The sequence below is a fragment of the Fopius arisanus genome, unplaced genomic scaffold (genome assembly GCF_000806365.1).
Source record: "Fopius arisanus strain USDA-PBARC FA_bdor unplaced genomic scaffold, ASM80636v1 scaffold00105, whole genome shotgun sequence".
NCBI lineage: Eukaryota > Metazoa > Arthropoda > Insecta > Hymenoptera > Braconidae > Fopius > Fopius arisanus.
This window is the reverse complement of record NW_011887844.1, coordinates 188,055-199,793: the sequence shown is the minus strand read 5'-3', so window position 1 is coordinate 199,793 and position 11,739 is coordinate 188,055.

Genomic DNA, 11,739 nt, shown 5'->3' with positions numbered 1-11,739 from the left:
CACCCACGCCCACCAACGAGATAACATCTTTTTTTTTTTTCCTTCATCCATCCCCTACTGGTGGATGAAAAAACATTTCACTCTTTATCCTTCTTTCGGCTCTTTTCGTGTCTTACCGACAATCCACCGTTTTCTATTTTTTTTTTTCTTTCTTTTTTTACTCTGCACTCTTTTCTTTCTATTTTTTTTTTATTCTATTTTTTCTTTCTCCCCTTCCTGTTTTACATTGACCCCCCTCCCATCTTTCTCCACTTGCTCCTCATTTTTCACCTCACACTCGCCAAAAGTTTAACCGACAAATACTTTTTTTGATAGTGCAATTGTTTGAGTTTGTGGTTTTTTTTTTATTTTGGGTTTTCAAGGATTTTTAGGGGTGGAAAAATATGTGGAGAATCAAGTATATACTTTAGGGCTGTTTTAGGGTGAGTGGAAAAATTGAGGGAAAAATTGGAGGTACTTTTTTTGAGGATGGAGATGTTTTATTATTCAAGTGTTCTGAGAACATGTGTAGGGGGTGGGGCAGGTTGAATTAACAATTTAAAAAACTAAATAAATACACGAATTACCAATTACCGATTGTAGAATCGACTCAGAAAATTTTATTTCTGGCTCGTAATTTAGCGGAGGCAATTCCGAAAAAAAAAATCTCATGATTCCTGACACGACACAATTATTATGAACAATCGTTAATGTTATGTTGATAATTGATAAAAATTTGATTTCAAGGATATTTCATCTCTAAAATTCAGGTCTGACGTATCCCTTTAACCCCGTCAGACACGTCACAGCGGATTCAGTGCGCGCGTCGGGTGGAAAGGGGTGACAGGAGGGAGACGATGAGAATGAGGGAGGAGATGGAGAGAGTGTGAGGGAGAGAGTGGCTCTCTCCATGAAGCGAGGACTTGGCGTCCCCAGCCTCGCTCGCCTCATGACATATTCATGGTTCATTATCATAGCGAATCATGGCCCATCAGCTTTTGATTGTCTGCCCAGCGTTGTTAGTCCCAACTAATGCGACTGCGTATCATCCACGTGACTGCTGCCTTTCTATTTCCCTCCATACCCAACTTCCACCCACTTACTCTACTCTTTTACTTACCCACAAAATCCCCCACCCAGGCATCAATTCTAAATTTTTTGAATATTTCAAATTTTCCCGCTCCCGCCCCCAATCAAATTCATCCAATAATTTTTATTTTCATTTTCATTCCCTTTTTAATTTCCAAAGTCGAGAGATATGAGTCAATTTCTTCACTCCCTTGTATCAGTCAAATCTATAATAAAAATCATAAAATATCCATCACCGAATAGTATTAAAAAATCCTTTTCAATCTGCCAGCCATTCTTCGTTAATCGGATTCACCAGTTGAATGATTGTAATGCATGATTTGGAAATGCGTTGCCAATCCGGATTATGGACGGACAGTGGGTGCACTTATGGGCTCTGGCCCAAATACTTTATAGAGTACCTCGTGAACCAATGAAAATCGTACAAGCCTCATACTAAAATCAGGTAATCGTATTTACTCCATATTTTTCCGTGCATCCAACCCCCCCCCCCCATTACTCCTCTATTCCAGTGATAAAAAATTACTTGTAATGCATTTTTCAAATTGATGGTAAGACGCAAATTTTCTTTGGGTCCTCAGAAAAAAATTCACTCGATAATTCTCTTACATCTCCCAAAAATTGATCGCATCGGTTTGAAATTGAGAAATTGAAATTCCCAAAAAAATACAAAATAATTTATAATCCATGAAATATTCATTCCAGTGATTACTATTATTATAATAAAAATGTCTCCTTTCCCCCTGTTGTCGAGATCCATTTTGTTTTCCACTTGAAATGATCTCACCCTCGATCCATCCCACTCAACAGTTGAAACCCTAATTACTTTAAAGTACTTTTAAATGCGTCAAAAGGGCTATGGGAGTATGACCTCCTGTTGGAGACGAGTGTTCACCTCCAATTGAAGAGACACTTCTAAAACACCATAACAAATGGAGAAGTGATGTGCGGAGTGATTTGTCCACGGTAGCCCCTCGGGTAAAATGCTCGAGACAATTTAAAAGTGTTTGAAAAAAAAAATAAATAAATAAAATGAGTGGAAAAAATGGCGAGAGAGATAAAGTATACGGTTGCGGTGTGGCAGGCAGGTGACGGAGTGTTGCGAGTTGCATAATAAATAATGCTAGAGCCCGAACCACGAGCCGTTTCCTGTCCTTCCATTTTGTTGACTGAATGACAGCAGTTGTGCTGGCATTCAATGGCACCCTGGAAAAACCGCCGATGGAAACCTGTACATGTTCCCGTGTGGAATTCACGTGACTCCAGCCACTTCATTCTAGTTTAAATCAACCGATGGGAAATCGTTAAGTAACAGGTTACACCCAGAGAAAAATCATTTGACGATTTATTTACTATTCATCGAATTAAATTAATTCCCTTCAACACATTTTTTTTTACATTTTAAAAATAAAATGCAACGATTTTTTTAATTTTCGTTGTCAATCCCATTTGCTCTGGGTTAATTTGAGCGAGGGTTGAGGCAATTGCTCGGTGATTACTGTCCACTGATGACAGTTGGATTGCTTTGAGAATATTTACTTGGGTCTCTGTTCGCTCATTCATTCGCAAACAAAATCATCGTTGATTTTAAGTGGCGCACCTTTATGACACGCCACATTATCTCATCAATTTTTTATTCCAACTGCCTGACGAATCACTGGCAACCGCGCACTCTTCATTATTTCATACCACAATAATCTGTTTCAATAAAATAAAAAAATAAAAAAATGAATAATACAATATATTATTTTACGTACGTAATACCTAAACCAAAAATTCTGTTATCACCCGATTTTTTATCTCAGCGGAATGAATTATTGTTGAAAAAAAAGGGTAAACCCGTAGAACGGAATGTCCCCCATAAATCGAAAAGTGTCTCCATATTTTTCCCCCGTCATTCGAAAAAAGGCAAGAGATACATAAGGATAGACCCCCGAAAACTTGGCAGCTTTATCTCGGCATTACTCGAAAATTTATTCATATATAATGAAGATTTGAATAATGCAGCGGGTTAACCCCTTGTTCCTCGCGGCTTTTCCAAGGCCTATGGCCTTTGCCATCCCCACACGGACATACATAGTTATATATACATATGTACAACACCTCGAACACTCTGTCGGGGTATAAAGCTCATGGCGATGAGATCGGGGAGACTGGGAGTCCAGGAATACACTAGTGTGCAAAATACGAAGAGGTGTAAGATGTAACAAACAACTGGTGAGATTATATTCAACGTGCTTTTGGCAAAATAGGGGCTTTCTAGGGGTGGGTTAAAAAGGGGTTGAGAGTTGGATGAAATACGCGCCAGTTGTGTTTTCCGGTTGGAATTATGAGGGGAAATACGCGGAAATTAAGCGTCCACGCATTTGATTATTACCCTCTTAATCTCGATGACTATCAGGGGAAAATAACATATCAGAATTTGTATTAATTCTTCAGGACCACGGTTAATTACCCCTCCGATTTATCCCGTAATTAATTCATCAATATTTTATCGAGGTGCGTTCAACTGAATCGGTTCTCGGTGTAATCCGCAATATTTATATTAAATATCCCCGATTTCACTCATACTCTAGCATTATCAACGAGTCAGGATCATTTTTTTTTATCTACTGATTATTATGTTCCCGGGAAATGATGAGAGAAATTTTGAAAGTTTGAATTGGCAATTTTTACGGTTTGGGGAATTCTTGGCTTTTTGTTGTGTTAATTTTTTTTTTAGTGGGTGGGTTGAAAAAAATGGACATTATGGTTAACACACGGAGTTTGAAGGAGCTCTCAGAGTCAAATGGGCGGGTTATCCCAGAGCCGTTGTTGCTCGTTTATCGTTTATTCATGCGGGCATTACGGGCCTAGGTTAATTATAATTTATAACACACGAGGAACGACATCGCATGGTTTCACCGAGTGGTGGTCAATGGCTTTAATTTATCTCCTTTCTGACCAATAATAACAGCAATAATAATATTAGTAATAATAAATAAAAAATATTGTAAACAACGAGAAACCGTCACGTGTCATTTTCTCGCTGATAAATCTCGACATATTGACAGAAATAAAGTTGGACATATTTTCAGGGATTTTTTTTTCTAATGGAATAAAATGATCTCTTCCCTACCCGGAAATAAATCCGTTTCCGATACCCTTTGTAATTTGAGATGATCGGCTTGTCGTGACCTCGGGATCAAGGGACCAGGGATCGTATTTGTGTCCCTATTTTTTTTTTTTCTCTCGAGTGTATCATCACTAGCTTCCGAGGGAACAGCATCGAGTGGATTTCGAAGGTTTTGGGGTACCGGATAACCAGCGAATGGACGAGAGTGATGGTGTCGAGGTGTGGGTGTCCCTTTAATTTTGTTCTCTTCTCGTTTTTTTTTTTTTTTTGCACTTGGATTTCGACGGGAGAGAGGAAAAAAGGGGTGAAAGGGTGGCGGTGGGAGGGCTTGGAGGGGAGGGGAAAAGTGCTCGACAGACCGGCACAAAGCTTGCTAATGGATGTCCACTCCCCCGCGAAAGAGACGAAAGATATAACTACCTGCAGACTAATCCCTGCGACGAATTTATTTTACCCCAATCCTCTGTTTCACCAGAAAAAGCCGTATTTTAATGTTCAATACTCGATTTATGTATTGGAATATTTTATTAAAAGAAAACCAATGTTGAATATTTATTCACTTCAGAGGAATTTTTTTTAATAAAAAAATTGATGACGGGGAGATATATTCAATAAAAATGATGAATTATGGAACGGCTAGGAAAAATTCTGTAATTGTTGAGTAAATTTTTATTTAATTTAATTTTTTACCTATTTTTATTGAATTACATTTTGACGTGTCTTTGGAGAAAAAGGGTAATGAATTTATTTTCAATTCAATCGTCAACTTGGTTTTTTTTTGGCGAAACAGAGAGTTGGACTAACTCTTTTATTGACCCCAGGACCCGATTTATTTTCAGTCTCAGGATCTCTTCCACTGGGTTACGAAAAACCTGCAGACCGATGTCTCATACTGAGAAAAGCATTTGCAACTTCATTTTCAATTGAGTTTAATGAGTAATTTTTTTTTATCAATTCTGTGGATTATTCGTCTTGTTTTATTTTTCTTCAGCGACTAATGTATATGTACCAGATTCTCCTTCAGCTGCAGGCCATTTACAAATATATTGGATTTAACTGGTGTTTCGCCCCTCTCGGGCGAATTACTTCCTCGACCTCTAGAGCAGTTTCCCCAGCGAATCGATTATTTATTTTCGGTTTACCCAATGGGGAAAAATCGAAAATACGAAATTAGACCAACCTTCGCCCAGTTATTTACCGAATGACACAATTTTCAAGGGGGGTGAGAATTTGGAGTTATTGATTCCACTCTTGGTTGAAAATTCAAGGTATAATCTACGTCATGCAAATGAAAAATTGAATTTTTACCGACGATTCAGCGATTTTCTCCAGTGACTAAATCCTCCAAATTCTCTAAAACAGATTCCATATTTTTTTTTGACAAACCATTGAGGAATTTTCCCCAAAATTCTGCTGCAATTCTTCCCCCGATTCTCCGTAAAATTTCGGACACTTCTAATTTGATAAAATATTGCAAAAATGGAAATAAAAAATTCGTAATAGGATAAAAACGGAATTGTTCGGTTGATTGCAAGTGGTTACACCAGTACATTGTGAGGGTAATGACGATGGGGGGTACTTGCACTATGAGTTTTTGTATTATACGGAGATTATGAACCTGTTTGGGTCCGGATCGTCTCGTAGGTTGAGGGGAGTCTTGTTGGGGTGGCGTGTACGAGAGTTGTCTCACCCCAACCCTCCGATCTCTCTCACTCACCAGGAGTTGTCCCGAGACATACGAGACAAGCAAAACGCGCACGCACCGAGTGTACGTTTTTTCACCCCCTGTTTCACCCTGGGTGCCCCTTGGGAGGGGGCGCGTTCTTTATGCTCGATATAATACCGCTCTGAAAACACACACTTCTCTCTCCCTTCCATTTTTTTTCTCCCAAGTATATACAACCCGCGACAATGGCTCGTGCCTCTACAATTCTGACGTCTCAAAAAAGAAAAAAAAATAGAGAATATTTTTCTGACTGAATATTTTTTTTTATCCCTACCGATTAAAAATTGTATAGTCATCAAAAAAATTTCCACAGTATTTCCGGAATGTTTCGGAATTTTCCGGAATTTTCCGGAATTACTAACTCCATTATAATTGCAATTAATCGATGGTCATTTATTTTTAATTGGGATTTTCGAGAGATTTTTCAAAAACTTGGCTGACACACTCATGCGATTATGCATGTCATTTCTGTGGAGTTACTCCTGTGCCTGGAAAATTACGTCAACGCGAAACATTATGTAAAGCTCATGAAGTAAGATAATGGACTAAGGCGTTGGGTGAGGTAAAAGAAAATGGAAACAAATCCGGTGAGCTTATTCAGCGTCGACCATTTAGTAATCCGACGAGCGTTTGGAGCTCGGGAGTTTACAAGGAATATTTAAGTCTCCACTAAGCTGGGATTAACTGGTTGCGCTTGGGCGAGTGTTTTCCAGTAAACATCTTGATTAACTAAGGCAACCGGCTTTTGTTTTCCCACCTTCCCTCTTTTCCTTTTTTCCTCTTTTTCCCTTTTTTCCCTTTTCCCCGCTTTCCCCTCTCCCCCATTTTTCCCTCCACCAAAACTCCAATTCACTGACGGCAATTAAAATTAAACCATTTAAATCTCGGATTATTCAAATAATTATAAATTTTCATCTCCATTTGATAACGATAAATTAATTATAATTATTTACACCTTTGTTAATTAATTCTGATAAGGAAATTCAATTGACAGATGCAAAGTGATTTGATATATTTTTTTTTCCTTCGTCTGCGCTTTTGCCCCATTGTAAAGTTTTCTTTTTTTTACTTCAATGCGGGTGCATTATTTATTATTGTTACTGTAATTGAACGTACAGTGATCGTAGATGCTCAGAATGCTTGACATGCAAATCGCGTGTGTGTGTCCCACCGTGTTGTTCTTGTATAAATATTTCAGCAAGAATAGCCCCTTTTATCTACTTTTCTCCAGTGCCTCGTCGAATATGAATAAGATAGTTGGGGTATATATATGTCGCCAATTTTATCCTCACGAATTCCCTCACTACTGCGACATTGTTTCGCTCTTCTTTCTTCACTCTTCATTTATGTACGAATTTTTAGAACTAGAAAAAGTTTGAAAAAAAAAAAATACATCTCACATGCAAATGGTTTTTGAATTACAAATTTTCAATAGAACTGGAAATGAAATTTTTCCAGTCGAAACTTTTTCTTGGGTATTAGATAAAAAAAAAACTACCCCATTTTGTGGTACCACGTAAAATTACGGAATTATTATTATTGCATGAGTGTTCCGAGAGCGGTAAACAATTCTTTTTTTTTTTTGCAAAGAATTGTTCATCGATTCTGGATTGATAAACGAGAGAATTATGACAAAATCATTTGTAAAATACAATTACTCCAATTGGCTCTAATTATTTAATCTGGTGTCGGGATAACTCGTAACAAACAAACACTTCAAGTCATAAACTTCGCGCCCAATGAACTTTTTTCATTAATAAAGTGAATAAAAAATGAGACTCCCATAAAGAACAAATTAATTTAAAGTGTACCTCAAGATAGTCGACACTGTCCCCATCTCATCTAGCTTCTTCATCCCTTAGACCATCTGATCTCACGCAATTATCCCCCCACCCACCCCTTAAGTACTCTCCTGTGGCACCACGCACCTTCATCCCAGAAAAAAAAACTAGCTATTTTTTCAATTAAGAAACAACACAGCCTCCATGAAAACCAAGATGGTGATGAACCGTTGGAGGGGACACTTGAGTGCTCCAGGGGTGTATCTCGGCATTAATGTGGCCATAAACTAAAAAAAAAACCGAGGAATAATTCCCCTGAATTTCACGACGAGAAATACGACCTCAAGAAATCTCAAATGTCCAGAGACTAAAAAATTGAATTAAAATGATTAAATGGAAATTAAAAAAAATACCAAAGAAATAAAAAAAAATACCAAAGAAATAAAAAAAAATACCAAAGAAATAAAAAAAAAATACCGTCACCCACCGAATCCCCAATTGCTATCCTATCATCTACGATAATGGAAATCTAATGTTTCCGGTAATCGATAATCAGACGATAAAAACAGTAGAGCATTTATTTGGGGATTAACGACATCCGGCTAATTCAATTACCCCCAAATTATTGACCCTTCCTGTCGATAGTGGACCGGAAAACACGCAATAAAACATTATCCCTTATAATACACACTTATAATAAATGCATTGACAGCTTATTATCGTAAATTCACTGGCCATTACCCTGCACCCCAAAATGACCCATTGAACGGGGTAAATAAAGTATGAAAGTACATTTATCTTATCCACTTAGAGAGTCACCGCAATGAGGAGTTCTGGGTGACATTAATCCGATAATTAGTGCAATTAGTGTTCATCAATCTGTTCTGCGTGGAAAAAAAAAATCTGATGCAAAAGGAAAAAAAAAAAATGACGGAAAATAATACCTCCTGATCTCGACGTTCACCTCTTCCCCAGGAAACACCGGAAACTGGATACACACTAGAAATTCACAGCGATGAATGCGGAAGAAATAGTAGAACGACGGGGGTAGTGGTTTTCGGGGTGGAGAATGCCACGGGGGTGATTGTGTTCTGTACGATAAATTATTCAGTGGCATTGCTCCAGTGCTCGTCGACAGTTTTCGCTATATCTGAATACACAAAACACAGCCCGTGTGGATCTCCCCGGCCATTGAAAAGCCGTTGTTACCCTGAAGTTCCACAGTCGACCATTCCTCCCCATTCCTCCCCATTCCTCCCCATTCCTCCCCATTCCTCCCCAATTTTCCCTGTCTCCCAAAAAACAAAACCCCCAAAAAACCCCATCAACTTTTTTTTTCCTCCCCCCGACAAAAACTAAAAAATGACCGTCAATCATCATTATCATGTACCCTGCGATGACCGAGAGGAGAAAGAAAAAAAAAAATTCGAGTGTTCCGCGAATAGTGCAATATTAATTCCGGCATTGCGTGCAATAACACCGGCACGAATCCCAAAAATAGAAAAAAAAAAGGATTTCGTAAAGAGCATGAAAGGGCGAGTTGGTCGAAGAGAAAATGAGGGAACCTATCGTCTCAGACAAATTCCCCCTAGACGATCGTCCATTGCACTTTCCCTCGGTGCCGTCATGTGCGCGCATTCCACATCGCACTGCATAATTCCAACGTTTTTTTTTTTTTTTATCTCCCCCAGTTGCCCCCGACCGGACATTACACCCCGGACAGAGCACACGGCGCCAATATTTAGAGACCACATATGAAAAAAAAAGACAAGGACATAGTTTTCCGCCCTTCGCCAGCACCAATCCCTTATTCATGCATCATTGCGATAAGTTCGCACAGGTGGAAGTTCAGACATCGAGGGAACAAGTCCTGTGTGGAAAAAAAAAAATGAGCGAAAAACACCTAGTTGCTTTTCTCCCTATTCACATCCCTCGTTGCTTACGTAATGACCGTAATTCCGTCACGTTGAAATCATGCAAACGTTCCTTGTTTTTTTTTTCTTTCTTTCCTCTTTTTTTTACAAAACCCAGGTATGACCAATGAGGAATAAAAAAACATTGGGCGGAAAAAGTTTTTCCACCCCAGCCGTATTATTTCTTCACTGGTTATTTCCACTTATCTCGCCCTTGAGGACAAGTTTTAGACCCAGTTGGAGTTAACTTGAACTTTTTACTTCACTAACTAGTGGAGTTAATAAATAAAATGCTGGTTAATTAAGGGATATTGTTAGAAGGGCTAGTTTATCCAACGTGTGCAAATGATCAAGCAAATACTCTCCAATAACAGGACATGACGAGATTGAGAGTCAATCCTTAAGGGTATTATTTATTTTTTACTCCCCTGTTTTAAAAAAATTATCAACCTGCAAAATATATTCACAATATACGATAACAATAACATAATGATTATTATAAAAAAATTTTTGTGAGAGCTTCGATTTCAGGAGCAATGGAAATAAAAAAGATGTTAATTAAAGGCAAGATGAATGTGATTTTTCGCGTCAGAGGCGATCAAACAAATTCGTTACAATACCATGGAAAGAGAGTACAGAGCACTTACCCTAAGGGTTGCATTGTCAACGCCAGAGGATGCCTTTAAAATACCCGAGGTTGAATGTAGAGCGATAAGGCAAACAGGATTTTCGAGTACAAAAGGAACGCTTGGGTTTCGCTTGCCACATGTTACCTTGTATTTTCGTCGTATCAAGTACATATACAACAATTTTCCATCCCCTCTCACCACCTCATCACCCACTTCATCCCCTTTCTCTCTCTCGTTCGCTGTATTTTCTCTTTATTTTACGCTAATGCTTCTCCTCTATCTTTGTTTTGTTTGAAGTATATTCCACCCTTCGACATCGTTACGCAAAGGGGTGTGTTCTGTTTTGTGAGCGTGCGTTCTGAGGGCTCATCGTTTTTGGGAGCGATAAAGAGAGGAGTATTTGGACTCCTTGGGGACCCCCTACCTCGGTACAAACAAATAGCCCGGGAGTCTCGATCATTGTTTACATTCTCTGGCAATTATCCCCGCGGCATGCTCCGGCAGTCTTTAGCCGTTGGGCATGTTAAATAAGTGGTGATGTAACTGGTAATGCCTCTGTTATTTTCCGGGATTATTTATTCACTGATTGACGAGTCGGGATTTTTCGCGATAAAAAAAAAATCCGGGGATAATTCATTACATCCCTCATCATACCTGATCATACCTGATCATACCTGAACTCCATTGCAATTGAAAATTCAGGTAATTGGTTTAATTTCTTTTTTTTTTGGCCATTAAGTCGCGATTTTGGTTGGCATTCAGGACATCTTGAAATAGCTGGAACTCGGGTATGTGGAATGTCTCGTTACGTCTTGCATTTAACTCCCTGGAATATTCAGTCCAGACATGAAGAATGTACACCCAAATGACTGGGGTAATCAGCACCGTTAAATATTCAAGTGTATGCAAATGTTTGAGTAAACGGGGAAATACCAAGACCACGAAAATAGAGAATTTGGTATTGGACTAATTGCACAATTACTCCATAGATGTACGTTTGAACGGATGCAGAATGAGTTAAATACTTGAGGATGAAATTTCCTTTGGTTTAAATATAAACTGCGAGTGTCTCGAGGTCGTGTTAAAGAGTCATGATCTAGTGTCTGCCGTAACATATTTGTAATGCACCTCTCTGGCACATGGTGGAGGATAAATGGACGCTGACAGTCCTGATGGGACACCACCAGTAACAATTACTCTTGATCAGTCACTCAGACTATTTAAATTAATAAAACTACCAGGCAAAGTGGATATATCGATTTTATTAATCCCATTAGTTCCATTAATCGAAATGAATACCGGATTCTGGGGTTCATTAAGGATGAGAGTGAAATCAGTCCTCTGGCGTTTTGATAGATTTAAATAAAGGCGCGTTTTTTTTAAATTTTATTCACTCGCTTATTTCAATCGTTCATTGTTTATTTATGAGAACATCCGCGCACTCGTTCGAGATCTCTCAAATTCAGCCGCGGTAAAAAAAATTTTGAATTGATTTCGAATTCGTGAC